A 16,255-nucleotide genomic window follows, 5' to 3' on the forward strand; every position below is an offset into this window, starting at 1 on the left:
AATGCTAGGTTTAGATTACAAAATGTTTTAAAAGAAAAGGGATTGGCCCAATTAGAGACACCCTCTGATACAATCTGAGAAGGTACAGAAAGCACTTAAAAAAAATCAGCCCACTACAGGTGATTTTTCTTTCTTTGTGAAGATTTATAATCAATGTATTAGATGAAACAATTTTAAAATCTAGGGAGATTAGGAATTGGGTAAAAGTGTTCCTGAATTTCTTGATTTTGAGGAAATCTATGGAATCCGTTTCCTACAGACATCAATTGTGTCCTGAGTTGACCTCTGGGCCCCTTTGCATTTCCTGACTCTCCATTACTGGAAATATCTCACTGCTTATGCCACAGTTATGTACATAGCTGTTTCTGAAAGTACAATATGAGTTCCTTAAAGTAAAAAATTGTGTCCTTGTTATCTTGGAATCCCTCTGGTGCTTTGTTCATAGAGATTATTCATTACATATTTATTTGATTAATATGTGGAGAAATCTCTGCAGAGCTTTCACCTGGCTGTGGTATGAAAAGAATGGAAATAGTTTTTCTTCTTTTCATTTCTCAAATTCCAGTTTTGTGCTTCAAGGTTAGTTTTAGACAAGGAAAGACTAAATTTATTGGCTGCTGGCAATCAATTTATGGATCATTTTCCTTTTGCTTCTTCCCTCCTGGGAATAACATTTCTCTTCGGTTCAAAATCTAACGTAAGGTGTTTCAGGTTGGAAGGGACAAACATTAATTTCAAGTTGCCCTTTAGATCAAGGAAGTTCTAGAAAGCAGTTTGTCCTAGAAATAGGAAGATAGGCATTGTTGTCTGTATTAAAACTAATAAATATTAATATGGGACAAATTAATCAATTAAGACAAAAATGTCTAACAGGAAAACACAAATATGTTCTCCTGGTTTTTAAATGCATGCTTTGCAAAAATGCCCCAAGGCACTATTTTAATAGCATTAGTTACTCCCAGTTGGGAAAGGAAAAAAAATTACCATAAAAAAAAGAGTTCTTTGTCCTATACTTTCAATTGAAAATCATGTTCTGAATTGACTTTTTATAGTCTTGTGCATGTAGGTGTATCTGTCTGTATTGATTGGAAATTTTAAGATTTCTTTTTCTGTCTCAAGCAATCCAGTAGGCTAAAGCTATAATAAGCACAATGTTAGTACCCATACAGGACAGGAACATAGAAATGATTTTGATAACCTTTGAAGGCACAGCAACCTGATAGGAGCAGTCCATGTGATTTATGTCATGCAAAATTCCTGGAAGAGCAAATACCTGTTAACGTTTTCAGGAAACCTTTTGAACCTTCTAGAAAGCTCATCAAAACAAAAATTCATCAAAGTTCTAAAAAGCATGTAACATAAATATGAAAACAAGGCAGGAAAGCATACATACTACACTAAGGTACCAGTTCATTTCACAGCTGACTTATAAACCAGGTTCCTAAACACAGTCTTCTTTCTTTTTCTCTTTTAATCATCAAGTTGCACTAGTGTGGATGATGGTGTCAATAAGACATGCCAACTGTGTATCTTAAAAGGCCAAAGAAATAAGTAGTGCAATATATGAAACTTTTAACATTTCATTACTCTCATATTTTTCTTCTTTTCCCTTTCTGTATTTTTCTAATTTTCTGGAGTGTGCATAAGAAGAAGAAACCCAAATTTTAAAGCCTTACTATTACTGGAGAAATAATAAGCTTACGGAGGCTTAATCATACTTTAGAAACCTGGCATTTCTACCTCAGGGTCGGCAGCTTTTTAGTCAAAGTAATTTGAAAGGCTTTAGAAATACTTGAAACATCTGCAAGTACAATGAGAAGGAATCAAATGTTATTGTGTTCTTTTATTGACTAGAAACTTAAACTGTGGACACATTTTTTATTTTTTTGGAAGTAAGAGGAAGATTATAGCTCCCCCTCTGGACATATTTTCACAGCATCTCCTGGAAGGTGCAATGTTCGGGTGCACATAGCAAAGCTACTATAGCCCACGATTAAAGCTTTCGGCCAGACTGTGGTTAATTATTATAAACGATTTTGTGATTAATGGGCTGTTTTTCGAGAAAACACCACGTATCTCATTCTCATCTGCTTCTAGTACATGAGGCTCTGGATTCTGGAAGGGTTGTCTGCAGTCATGCAACACAACAGCCCAAATGTAGGAATGCAGTCACGACTTGCTGTAGGGGGGTGGCAGGCCTGCTCTGGGAGCCCACCTGAGACAGTAAGAGAGGACTCCACTGCTTACCTGTATTCTTGTCTCAACCTCTACCTGGCATTGGAAACACTACAAATTTCTGCTTGGTGCAGCTTAAAATGAAAGAAATGGTAGGCTGCATTGTAGAGATTTATTTATTTTAGAGAGAGAGAGAAAGAGAGAGAGGAGTTGGGAGGGGCCGAGGGAGGGGGAGAGAGAGAATCTCAAGCAAGCTCCCCGAAGCACATGGAGCCGATGGGGTCTCAATCTCACAACCCTGAGATCATGACTTGAGCGGAAATCCAGAGTCTGATGCTTAACTGACTGAGCCGCCCAGGCACCCCAGTAGGCTGCATTTTAAAGTAAATCTCTTTTCCGAGCAAAGACTGAGCTTTTAATGTGTCTTACCACTTAAATCTAAAAGAACTTTTGAGACTGAAAGTTTGATTCTTTTTACACAGTGGGGTTCCCTCCAGAATGCAGAGGAGGGTGTAGCACCAGGAAAGGGAAGGAAGGAAGGAAGGGGACAGCCTCAGCTGTTCACATGTTTTGGCTAGAAGGGATGGAAACACTCTCCATGCGACTTAATCTTGTACTAAGTTATCTTATTTTAAAACTTCATTAAGTCAAATGCCCTAGATGGTTCACTGTAAGTAACTGATCTGTTATTAGTCGGTAATATCATTGCTTTTCCTTACTTGGATAGCCACTTTGAGAATTACTTCTAATTATCATTAGGAGTTTAAACCTCTGTGATCTTACAGTAATTTTTTTAAAAAGATTTTATTTATTCATGACAGACATACACAGAGAGGCAGAGACATAGGCAGAGGGAGAAGCAGGCTCCCTACGGAGAGCCTCATGTGGGACTTGATTCTAAGACCCTGGGATCATGCCCTGAGCTGAATGCTGACACTCAAACACCAAGCCACCCAGGTGCCCTCTTACAGTATTTTTAAAGCTGGAGCCCATGGGAATCTTTATGAAGGTATAGAGCAGAGAAAACTCTGAGACAGTTCATATGAAAGCTGTTGTCAGGATATAAATGTAATCACAAACTGGGGTGAAAGGCAACATAGTGAAAGTGATTTTCTCCTCTGATTTGGGGTTGTAGGGTAAGGGAAGCTGTTCCATTTCTTTTTTTTTTTTTTCTTATCTGTTTAGGACCCTCCAGAATAGGAGTATAGAAAAGAAGAGAAAGAAGGAAAGTTTGGGGATTCATCCTATAAGAGACTATTCCAATCACAGGGGAAGATAAGAATAAATATGAATTTAATGCTATGTGCTAAATGCTTCACATGAATTATCCTTTTTTTGGGGGGGGGCAAGGTCATATGGTAATAGTAAGTTTATTTCTTTTTAAAGTTTTTACCTATCTCCCCACTAGCCTCCCCTCTGGTAACCATCAGGTTGTTCTCTATAGTTAAGAGTCTGTTTCTTGGTTTGCCCCCTGCTTCTTTCCCTCTCTTTGCTCATTTGTTTTGTTTCTTAAATTCCACATATGAGTGAAATCATGTCGTGTTGTCTTTCTCTGACTGGCTTATGAAAATCTTGCCAATTGCGAAAACATGGATGGAGCTACAGAGTATATTATGCTAAGTAAAATAAGTCAGTCACATGAATTATCTTATGGGATATTCACAATGACCCTCTGAAGAAGGTACTCTTACCATTACCATTTCACAGATAGTGAAGCTGAGGCTAAGGATCATATGCCTGGCAGCTGGCAACTCTGGCACATGATCCCTCTGTTAAGCCATTACCCTATACTGTCTTCTGCGGAAAATGCCCTTGCCCATCTTCCCTGTGAAGTATGGTGATTTTTAAAAAGAGCCAGTCTTGATCATGTCACTTTCCCATTTAAAACACTTCAATTGGGGCAGTCCTGGTGGCAGTGGTTTAGTGCCGCTTTCAGCCCGGGGCCTGATCCTGGAAACTTGGGATCGAGTCCCACGTCAGGCTCCCTGCATGGAGCCTGCTTCTCCCTCTGCCTGTCTCTCTCTCTCTCTCTCTATGTCTCTCATGAATAAATAAATAAAATCTTTTAAAAATAAATAAATAAAACACTTCAGTGGCTCCCTACTTTTTCTAACAAATCTAGACTTCTTAATGCTATTTAAGAGCCTCATCATACTTTTGCCTCTTGCCTACCTTTCCAGCCTCCTCTCCACCATTTTCCCCCTTGCTCCAATTGCTCAGAATGTTTTCCAATCCCTTAAAAACACCAAACTCTTCTATTTTGGAGGTTTTGCTCAATCTGTCCCCTCTGCCTTTAACATGCATTCTTCCTTTTTCCTGACTTCCTCACCCTTCAATCTCAGCAATATATGCCAGGTCTTCTATTAGGTGCTTCTAGAACTTTTAGCTAGTCCTACAGGTGACCATTGAGTCCTTGAAATGCGACTCGTCTGACTTCGGATATGAGTGTGAAACACTTGAAGTCTGAAGACTAGGTACAAAAAAATTGTAAAATATATTACTAATACTATTTTATATTGGTTGCATATTGAAAATGAATTATTTCAGATATCTTGGGTTAAAGAAAATATATTATCAAAACTAATTTCATCTGTTTATTTTTACTTTTTAAAATGTGGCTGCCAGAAAAGTTTTATTTTTTTTAAAGATTTATTTATTTATGATAGACAGAGAGAGAGAGAGAGAGGCAGAGACACAGGAGGAGGGAGAAGCAGGCTCCATGTAGGGAGCCCGATGCGGGACTCGATCATGCCCTGGGCCAAAGGCAGGTGCTAAACCGCTGAGCCACCCAGGGATCCCCCAGAAAAGTTTTAAATTACCTATGTGACTAGCATTATACTTCTATTGGACAGTGCTGCTTTAGGGTATTTTGCATTTCCTTTTAGTTGTAGTAACTTGTTTACTTTCTGATTCTTTTTTTACCAGAGGGAGGGCCATCTCTGTTTTATTCTCCAGTGCTGAAAATAGAAACTGGCAAAGCATGCTGAAATTGAACTGCTGACATAAGGCAGGCTAATAAAAAGTAGGGATCCGTGGGGAAAAGGAGAGCAGAAAAAATATTATCTCCTTTAGAATATGATATGTGAATGTGGCCCTTGAATCTTGATATTAGAAAGGAAGAAAGGAGATAGTACTGATGAATTTGGGCTAAGAAAATTTAAAAATATATTACCAGAAATATAAAGGAGGCAAATCAACTTTATCTTGTTTATAATCAAAAGAATGTAATATTTGTTGAGTGTATGCTATGTGCCAGGTATTGTGCTGTGTGAATTTTATATGCATGTTTTCATTTAATCCTCATGAAAGCTTAGGAGAGAGGTCCTGTTGTTATCAACCCATTCTTTAGATGATGAGCCTGAGTCGTAGAGAGCGGAAGTAATTTGCTCAAGGCCACATAATTAGGAAGTGGCAGAGCCAGCATCTGAACCCAAAGCAGTCTGGCTCCGGACTCCTTGTTGGTTTACTCCTGCGGTATAGAGCCAAAGCCCAGCTTCCATACAAATATAAGGAGAATCTCTGCCCCTAAACACATGCTCTACCTTAACTCCCTTAAACATTTACTTTTCACAAGTCTTAATAATTATTATAACTGAAAAAGCATTTTATCAAGTGTTAGTTTTCTGTCAGACATGGCAATAAGAACTTTCCATGGCTTACTTTATTTACTTTTCTCAATAATTTTCATGAGGAGGGTATTTTTCTTTTCTCTTTCAAAAATAATAAAACTAAAGAATAGAGAAATTAGAAACAACCAAAATATCCCACACTATATAAATGGTTAAAAATAAGTGATGATACATCAGAATTAGGGGATATTTTGCAGCCATTCTATATATATTATACTTACCACCAAATAATGTCATGGAAGAGTTAAAATATATGGTAAAAATAATTACACTAAAAACCTAACAGCAGAAATGCCCTTTCTCACCACTCCTATTCAATATCATACTGGATGTCCTAGATAGTGCAATAAGACAAGAAAAATAAACAAATGCTATTCAGTGATCAAAGAAATGCTCAAACCATGCAAAAATATGGAATCTTAAATGTATATTGCTAAGTGAAAGATGCCAGTCTGAAAAGGCTGCTTACTATATCATGCCATTTATTTGACTTTCTGAACAGGGTAAAATTATAGAGAGAATAAACAAATTAATGATAGCTAGGGCTTCAGGTATGGACAGATGGACAAGTGAAGCACAGGAAATTTTTTAGGGCAGTGAAACTATTCTGTATGATACTGCAAAGGTGGGTACATGACACTATGCATTTGTGAAAGCCCATAGGACTTTATAGCACAAGGAGTAAAACCATATATAGAGAGTAAAAAAAAAAATCATTAGGAAGTTAGGAATCCCAGGATAGAATGCAGACTGTGCCAAAAAGAATTTGATTATCCTACAAAAGTATGAAATAACCTCACTGAAGGGAGCGGGGCAAGGGAGGTGGGGAAGGTCCTGACTTAAATAATTAAAAAAAGAGTGGATTATGTAAGACTAAAGGCAAAACACCCTGTACGTGAGCACTCTATTCTAGCTGATACAGAATGTTTCTCATGGGGTAAAGGTAGTAATCAGGCTGAAACCACAATACATGTATAGTGGAATTAGACAAATGGATGGTAGATAGTATGAGTCAGATTTCTCTCTTGGAGTGGGAAATTAAAGATAAGCAAGGAGAAAAGGCTGGACTGCCCCATGTGCTAATGGATTGGAATTAGAGAAGTGAGTGTGAATTCATAAGTAATTAGATATAGATATATACACAAATATTTATAAATATGTCTTTATGCACAGGTTAATATACCACATCTATTTCCTTACTGTCTCAGCTGAAAGAGCAATGATATCTCAGTAGCAACAAGCACACCCACCACCCAGATCTTGGTTTCTAATACCATTCTTCAATGAAAGGAATCAAGAATCTTTGGTGATGGCGATTACTATGATGAGGAAGGAAATACACAAGCATCTAGTTATGTCAGAAAGTAAGGGTCTAAAAAGCATAAAACAAAATAAAATTCCATCATGGGAGTATGTCAAAGAAACTCAGGAGCCAACCAAAAAAATCTCTTAATGGCCAAAACTGAAACAATTTGAGAAATGAAATAAATATGGTAGTAATGGATTATAACCCAAAGTATAAAACAGATATTCATGAGTCCACACTGATATAAATGATTGATTGACTGACTTAATTAATGTGAGAGGAGAAACAAATCTTCCATGCAGAACAATTCCAAATAATTTATGTAGGTATTCACTATCAAGGAGGTAGGGCCTAACTCATTATACTAGACTGTGGGCTGTGCATGGTGTCTTCCATCCAAAGAGTTCAGTGTGGAAAGGGGGGTGTAGGGAGAGTGACTTTACAGTGGAGAAAGTTGGAAAATACCACTTTAACCAGGCATCAAAGTCGATGGTAAATCAAATTGATAGTATGTATTCTTAATATGATGTGATGAAAATGGACTATACCTCTGTGGTCTGTCCCCCAAAATCTATATTCCGAGTCTAATCTTGAAAAAAAATATCAGACAATTCCTAACTGAGAGACATTCTCTAAAATGCCTGATCATTATCCCTCAAATCTGTCAAAGTCATCAACAGCAAGAAAAGTCTAAGAAATGGTAGCAGCCAAAAAAGAGCCTAAGAAGACCTGATCACTAAATGTAAAGTGACATCTGGGATGGGATCCTGGAACAGAAAGAGGACACCACATAAAAACAAAGGAGATATGTAAACAATGGACTTCAGTTAATGATAATGTAACAATATTGGTTCATTAAAAAATGCTAAAAGATTAAAAACTATCAACCCATAATTCTCTATCCAGTGAAAATATCCTTTAGAAATTAAGGTAAAATAAAGACATCTCAGATAAGGGAAAATTTAGGAGAACTCATATCCAGCAGACTTGTTCTACAAGAATTTTGAAAAGAAGTCCTTCAGACAGAAGGGAAAAAAATACCAGAGGGAATCTTAGAACATTAAAAATGAAAGAAGAAAAACAGCCAGGTAACTAAAAATCATTCCAGAAACGGGAAGGGGATGGTGTGAAACCTAGCCTTGACAAGATATAGATAATTGAAAAAAAAAATCATTGCAGAGGAAATTCATTTCCAATACGGTTGAGACAATATTAGATAATAAAAAGTCTGTTAAAAAATCTGATAAAAAAAGTAGAACATGAAACTATGCAGTATGAACTGAATTTTGTTTCTATATGTATATTTGTTTGTATATGTTAAATACAGAAACACACAGAGCTCTAGCTGGTGGTGTCTATGGAAGAGTTTTAAAAATACCTTTATGTTTCCAAATATTCAACATAAGCATTATTACACTTATGATCAGTAAAACATAACTATTATTTAAAAAATTCACTGTCTCACTAGACTTCATTTGAGACTCTTGGCATAAACATTTCCTTTTAGGCACATAATGTAAGCTTCAATGACTCATCTGAATGTAAATTTGGCTCATAGGGTTTAAAGACTTAAAATCAAATAGATAAAAAAAAGAAGAATCTCTGTAATATTCTAGGACAAATGGGATTGCTTATGTCATCTACTGGTTCAGAACCCACATCTAAGTAGCTCAAAAGACTTAACAAGATCAAATCTTGTTAATTTCCACATCATACATGTTAAGAAGACATTGAAAAAGAAATTATGATTCCGACTGAATGGAATGCATGGAATTTCTAAAGCACAATGCTCGTTGCAATCAAAGCTATTGCAAAATGTGATGTCAACATTATTCTCATAAGTGCTTCTGTCCTATTTCTTCATAAACAAGGGATGAAGACTAACCCCAAATGAGATATTGATTGCATTATGTTGTTATCTGAGTACACTAGAGGAAGGGGGACTGATTTTTTAGCAGTCAGCTGAATGTTCCTCTCTGAGGAGGAACAGCTACTATTTCCTGTTCCCCCTTCTTCTGGGCACAGATCTTCTCATTTTCAGACCTGAGCACACAGTGGCATCTCACACACACTAGTTCAGAGTTGGGGTGGAGGGGCTCCTTTACCCCCACTGGATCAGCCAGTGTCTTTTCCCAGGATTTTCTAAATGTAAGGAAGGGGAAGAACTAGGGACCAGTGGCAGGCGTGTTTCCAGGCTTGGGAAGAAGCAGTAGTAAGTAGAGCCTTTGGCTTCATTAGCAGAGAGCCAGCTCCACACCTGCTCTTCCTGTGGACTGAGGATGTGAGTCCTCAACTTCACCTCTTGTTTGCTTTTGGCCTCCTGTTTGCTTTTGAGGTGGTTTGATATGGATTTTTGTCACCTGTAATTTATATAGTCTGGAGTTATACAGTAACTGCATTCTTGTGAAGAGAGAGAAGAATGTTAGGGGGTGAATAATGAAAACATTTTCTCAGAAATCCTCTGTGTTCAAGTGACATGGCTCTTACAATGCACAGAGAATTTTAGCACTTAACTCGCATCTCTCTCAGCACCACATTCTGATAGAATTTTCTATCCATTTACCTATTTCTCTCCTAAGCTGTTTAGGCTTTTAGACTGTTTGCTCTCTGAAGTCAAAAATTCGTTTTATTGGACTTCACATCTCTAGAGCCAAAGCATGTGCCTGGATGGCACATAGTAGGCACTTAAAATAAATGAGTTGATTTTAACAGGATTACTTTTAAAATAAGATCATTTTCCTCTTATTATGGTATTATTTCAATCCTTCAGGCTTTATTAATCGGAAATTTGTGGCTAGGCTGGAAAAATTAAATTATTTAAGGAAAAGGGGGTTATTAACCCATTTAGTAGTATAAGAAACTATAAAAAAGAGAATGATTAAACTAATTAAGAAAACAAATTGTTTCGAGCAGACCATAGCCATTTAAAATCACTGATTCATATAGAAATAATTTGTGGGCTCAGTTAAAATAACATCCCTCTACCTATTCATTAAATTAGGTCCCTGAGGATGTCTATTAAGTGATGCTTTGTTAGCTTGATTCATTTACTATTTGTACTTGATATAGCCCATAAATCAAGCTTTTATTAATTTGAAAGGTGATATCTGCAGTTGTACACAGAGTTTACTTACAAACATAAATTCTCTTAAAATCTACAAAATATAACAGAGGAGGGAAGGTGAACTTAATAAAATCCCTGCTGATTTCTGTCTCATTATTTTTATTTTTTTAGACACATTCTAATTTTATTCATGCCCCAGGCACATGCTACTCAATATAAATACCCAACATCTAATCTCATTTTCCCTCTCTGATGTTTATTATCATTAACTATTGACTAGACAGAGGGACAGTACAAACGCCTAACTATGTTCCTGGATGCTCTCTAATACAGTGACTTTCAAACTAGGTCTCCAAGCTCCCTTTATCTTCAGCTTTCTCTTTTGGAGTTGTTGGGAGATTGCATATTTCCACATGGTCAGGCCCCAAACCCTGAAGTCATCTTTAACTCCTCCTCTCTCACCTCACATTTAATCCATCACTCTTATTGTCAAAATCCATCCAGAACAGAGCACTTCCCACACCCCTCCTGTCACTATATCATCATCTCTCAACATGTGGTACCACACTAGCTGCCTAGGAGTCAAAGAATTCAGTGACTTTGCTATGTAAAACTTCTTCCTTTTCATTTGCTGATTTATGTGAATGAGCTTTCTCAGCGCTTACATATATAATATCCAAGGAGATCAGAATTGACGTCAAACCCATTGCAGATAATGAATTCACTTTTAAAAAGCATGAAAGTCTTTCAATAAAGCATTTCCAATAATAATTTACTTCAATATTTAAAAATTGTTTATAAAAAAATCTATAAAATATTTAGTTTGGACAGTTGTATACTACCACGGTCATAACTGAAGCCAGAAGAAAAAATTTTAAAGGACAGTTATAAGAAATTTTAAAACACTAAAATTTAAATTCATATATTTCATTTTGATACATGAAAGTATAAAAGGGTAATCAATAAGAGACTTTCAATCATAAAAATACATTACAACATGGACGTGCCATTTAACCCTACGTAGCTTACACTGGGACAGTTAACATGAAGAAAAATGATCTTATTTTAAGACCCTGTTAAATGAGAGCCTTTGTTACTGTGGTTGAATCTGTATATTAACTAACATATTGAGACAATTAAAAGGTAACCTGGTTTGGAAAAAAAAATACATTACAATAGGATAAAATCTGTGGGGGAAATAGAATGGGAATGTGATTTAAAGGAGGAAAAGAAATACAGTATTGCTAACAGTTTAAAGAAGACTGTGTTCACAGTTTTTAAAAATAGTGAGTAGCAAATTGTCTCCCACAAAGCCTAATTCTGGTCTAATACACAGTAAGCATTCTATCAAAGTTGCTGACTAATAGAATCACTTCTTGGGAAGATCTGTTTGACTTACGGACAGGATTGGAACTCAGTATCTTTCTATGGACTTGCAGACCAGAAATCTCTTCTTTCAAGCAACTCAAGTATCAACAACACATTAAATTAGAAGACATAAGTGGATGAATAAATGAATTGGATATCCCAACTAATTTGGAGGTTTCCAAATGCTAGTCATTTTGCAAGTGGAAATAACATTTACTATTAATATTTCCACTTCCACTTTCCACCAAAGATTTCAAGCCGTGCAACTGAAACTTCAGCTTTCAAGTTAGACATGCAGAAACACTGGGATGGCCACCAGAGGGAGCCCAAGTGTTTTTCTGAATAAAGCAGACAGCACAGAAAGAAAACACAAAACACAAAGTGGGGGGGTAGGGGCGGCAAGAAGGCCCACCATTACCTGGATCTGTCGTTTAAAAGAATTTCTTGTTGAATGACAGAGCTATTTTTGCATTTATGTTACAAATTCCTTTACCAGGCCGTTGTACACTGCAATGCTTTGACACTTTTAGGAGGAGAATTGGTGAAATATTTAAAAGTCTCACATACCCTAAAACTAGAAGGTCCAGGGGAGGCAGTCGTGAAAACATCCATGATGCTCCGCTGTGCCCCTAAACAGGCCAGGCCTCTTCTCCAGCTTATCTTCATGTTCCTGTTCTTACTCTATCCTGGTCCATCTTTGCAGTCAACTCTGGGTGTGGTTTCCTCACTTTGTTTGGAACCAGGCTATCAAATTACAGCACTGAGTGAGCACTTGGTGTGACATGAGAATTTTTCATTCTCCTGGCTGAGCCAAATTATAGGAACATTAAGATGAATGACTTTCCATTTGGCATCCTGAAGCCTTCCTAGAATTGAGGACTAGACCAAGTCCTGCCAGGAGTCAGGAGGCCCTCTATAATGCTTCCCCGGAACCAAGTTCCACTTAAACCAGAGCAGACTGGGGGCGCCAGAGTGGCTCAGTCGGTTGGGCGTCCCACTCATGATTTTGGCTTGGGTAATGATCTCAGAGTCATGAGACTGAGCCCCGCTTGGAGCTCTGTGCTCAGGGTGGAGTTTGCTTAAGATTCTCTCTCTCCCTCTCCCTCTGTCCCTTCTCTCTTGCACTCTCTAAATAAATAATTAAATACAATTAAAAAAACAAAAACAAAAAAACCAAATCAGAACACACTGGCCAACCTTAGGGATCCCCCATCCAGGCTGGAGAGATGTCCTGGAGCTGAGACTACAGACAAGGATGTGGTCTTGTTTAGAATCAAACTCTATGACAATCTGTTTTAGGTTTGAGCACTATGGAATTTTAGAATTTTCCCTGTGCCTTATCTTATTTGATCTCCCAACAATCCTTTTACTGTAGTAGGTCAGAGATCACTATGTTCCTGATGAGGAAACCAGGTCACGGAGGTAGGTGATGTACGTGTGTAGTGCCTCGGCTACCAAGTGTCAGGTACAGAAACTGATGCGTGTCTGGGGACACAGACTATAACAATGACCAAGTACTAATTCAGTCATACGAATGTCTTCTGAGATAGAAAATTATCACCTTCCTTTTCCCTCACGTTACAACTGAGTGAAAAGCATCAGAGACATTAACTTAGTGACTTAGCAATTGTTTTACTCAATAGTTTCATGGTATCTAACTTATTTTTTTCATGTCCAGATGATGTATGCAAATAAATCAGCACACACAAATTAAATTCCACAAGGTTAGGTCCTCTGCTGAAGGTTGCTAGATTTAACATGCTTAGGAATGCCTTGAATATGGACTCAAAAGCATTCTTAATACATTTGACAATGATATCCAACTGGGTGGTGATGGCTGGCCCTTAGGAGAAGTGCGATAAAATTTAAAATGACCTTGACAAATGAAAAAGGTCAAAGGACAAAATTCAACAGAAAGCCTTGCAGAGTGATTCATTCAAGAGAAGGGTGTGTGTGTGTGTGTGTGTGTGTGTGTGTGTGTGTGTGTGTATACGAGGAGGGGAAACAAAGGAGAACCACAGAAATGCCAGAGCATTCCCTGGGCAATTACAACAGAAAAGGAGCTGGAGATCAGAGTGAACAAGAGGCTCTAAAGACATTAGCAATCTAGATCTGTCATTTTTAAAAAAGAAGGCACAATATTGGGAGGTACAAATAGGGGGGAATTCAAACTAATTCCTCATATACATTTTTATGTAGAATGCAATGCAATGAAAAGATTTTACTTTAGATCTGATGAAATTAGCCTTGAAAGAGAAAATTCTGGTACTCTCTGTTCCTTGATTTATGCAATGCTCTTGGCCTGGAATGTTCTTTCCCTTCTGTCTGGGTAACATCTCCTTTCCATCTGGAGCGTACACAAGCATTTCTTCTTCTGGGGGGCCTGCTCTGAGCCCCTGCCCCTCTCTCCAAGAACTACACAGACCTCTCCCCACCATGTGTCTCTTGAGAGTACATACCAGGTGCCTAAGCACTTGAAATAAATCATTTCATTAATCCTTCTGGAAGCTTCCTGGGGTAAGACACTACTATTACTTCTGCTCTGTAGATGGAAATGGAGGAGTAACGTTAACTAACTTGTCTACCTCCACATGGTTAGTAAGTGACAGAGTTGGCCTGGAGCTCAAGTGTGAAGAACTCCTAAGCTCACCTCATCATGCCACATTCTCTCAACCACATATGCCCGTGACTCAACCTAAGCACTTGTGTTCACATGTCTGCCTCTGTCCATTGGCTCTAACTCTCTGAAGGAAGGCACCATGCTTTATTTATTTTCATGGTCCCACATGGGGCTTTGGATGGATCACTACATGTTTATTAAATTAAAGATTTTCAACCAAACAGATGGCATATTCTGTGGGCATTTCTGAGTCATCCTTTGTAGGATATAAATATATATAAAAATAAAACTAAGTTCAAGTGAAGAGAATTTAAACATTTCTAAAAGCTGGCCATAAGAATTCTGAACAATGCCAGATCATATTAGTAAAGGTGGCTTTATAATTTCATTTTCTGGAAATTTTAAAGAATGAAAATAGTTAAATATATATGTATACACATATATCTGTATGTGTGTGTATATATATATACATATATATACATATATATATATATACATATATATCCATCACAATCATCTATCTTCAAGCTAATTTTACCTAAAGGTAAAGAGAATGACTACAGAATATTATACTATCTATGGACTCAGAGGAGGCTGACACAGAATTGTTGTTAGAAAAGAATCCAAATCCTAAATGACATGTAATCACTATATTAATTTATCCAAACTGAGAACACTACAGATTTCTCTCCTAAACATTAGACATATTTTGCAAATAATTGGGTTCCAATTTCTCAAAACAAGAACAATAAAAATTCAGATACATCAAATTTAAACGATACTATCTAATTTATTCTCACCATCAATTGAGATAACGTGCTAGCAGCCCAAAGTTACTGGTGATGAACATAATTGCCTACAGCACAGTATAAAATATTTCTGGAGACAGCCATACAGTCTCTCATGACTTTGAAATCAGCGCTATAGTACATTATCATTAATGTGACATCGTGTTCCTCACCCCTGCTGCTGGTGGAACTAATTCTCAGCAGCAGGGCCTGTATAGAGCAGCCTCACCTCAAGGCCGTGTCATTTTTTTCAAGTGAGAGCAGGGGAGAAGCTGCTGGCTAGAGAGACTGGGGAAATTTCATTTCTTCTATTATCACTATTTTTTAACAATTAAACACTCTCATGTTCTCTGTGATAGCTTGCCCAAGTCAAATTCTGGTTACACAAAGGCCTGAGAGGATGTACATTTGCCAAGCTGGGTAAAGTGTGGTAAAGCTCAGTGGCAACCCTAGAAACCCATCGGGATCACAACAACATTAGAAAGTTCTACTCCATTAAAAAATCTAAAAACTGTAGAGAAACCAAGAGAGCACTGAAATAATCACTAAGGGTGAATCACAATTTTATAAAAATAATTCTAAAATATATTAATGAACCACCACCCCCAATATACTCCAATATGTGCCATTTCACCCAGCAAACTCACGGAAAGCAGGTCTCGTGAATATTGCCGAGAATATTCAGAAGAAACCAACACATGGCTTAAGTGACAACAGAGGGATCAGGTTTTTAGACTATTACCCACATTTACTATTCAACATTTAGATTAAGGGCAACTATACATCATCCTAAAAATTCAATCAATATATCACTGCAGGAGAGAGACAGAGAGAGAGGGAGAGAGAGAAAAGGAGGGAGAGAGAGGGAAGGAGAGAGAGGGAGGGAGAGAGAGGGCACCATCAGGTTTTATAAAAGAGCAGAGGAACAGATGGAATAAAAATTCATCAAGGGCGTTCTTCCCCATAAAATACATAACTCACAAACACAACAACAAACATTTCTTCAGAGACTGAGACCTGATGTTGTTCTTGGCCCCTTCGACATTAAGTCACTGGTGTTTTTTAGGAGGTGGGGCATGGTAAGTGTTGGCTCACTGAGCTCCCTGTTCCCATAGGACAGTTAAAGAAATGAGTGTTTACACTCTACACAACAGCAGGGATGGAGCCAGCAACACTGCCAAATATAATCTTCACCTGGGCGATAAGCAGTTTGTCCTTTAAAATCAAAATGAGCAGGCTTAGGATTTTCTGTCCTTCGCATTTGGTTCATTTGCCCTCCTCCGTAGAGCTTTGCGCCTTGGGCTG

The 16,255-nt window shown here is 37.6% G+C and overlaps 1 protein-coding gene across 18 annotated transcripts in view; it reads right to left on the reverse strand.

Annotated features, from left to right (window-relative positions):
• The window catches only part of RAPGEF4 (Rap guanine nucleotide exchange factor 4), a 283,342-nt gene that overhangs the window by 98,543 nt on the left and 168,544 nt on the right, over nt 1-16,255 (reverse strand). Inside the window, exon 1 of one of the 18 annotated variants that reach the window (XM_072811410.1) lies at nt 12,110-12,128. The exons of the other annotated variants lie outside the window; for them this stretch is intronic. The gene's annotated coding sequence lies outside the window, so the exon portion shown is untranslated. Of the gene's footprint in view, nt 1-12,109; nt 12,129-16,255 lie in introns of those variants that run through there. 18 annotated transcript variants of the gene reach the window in all.

This window comes from Canis lupus, chromosome 34, assembly GCF_048164855.1.
Source record: "Canis lupus baileyi chromosome 34, mCanLup2.hap1, whole genome shotgun sequence".
NCBI lineage: Eukaryota > Metazoa > Chordata > Mammalia > Carnivora > Canidae > Canis > Canis lupus.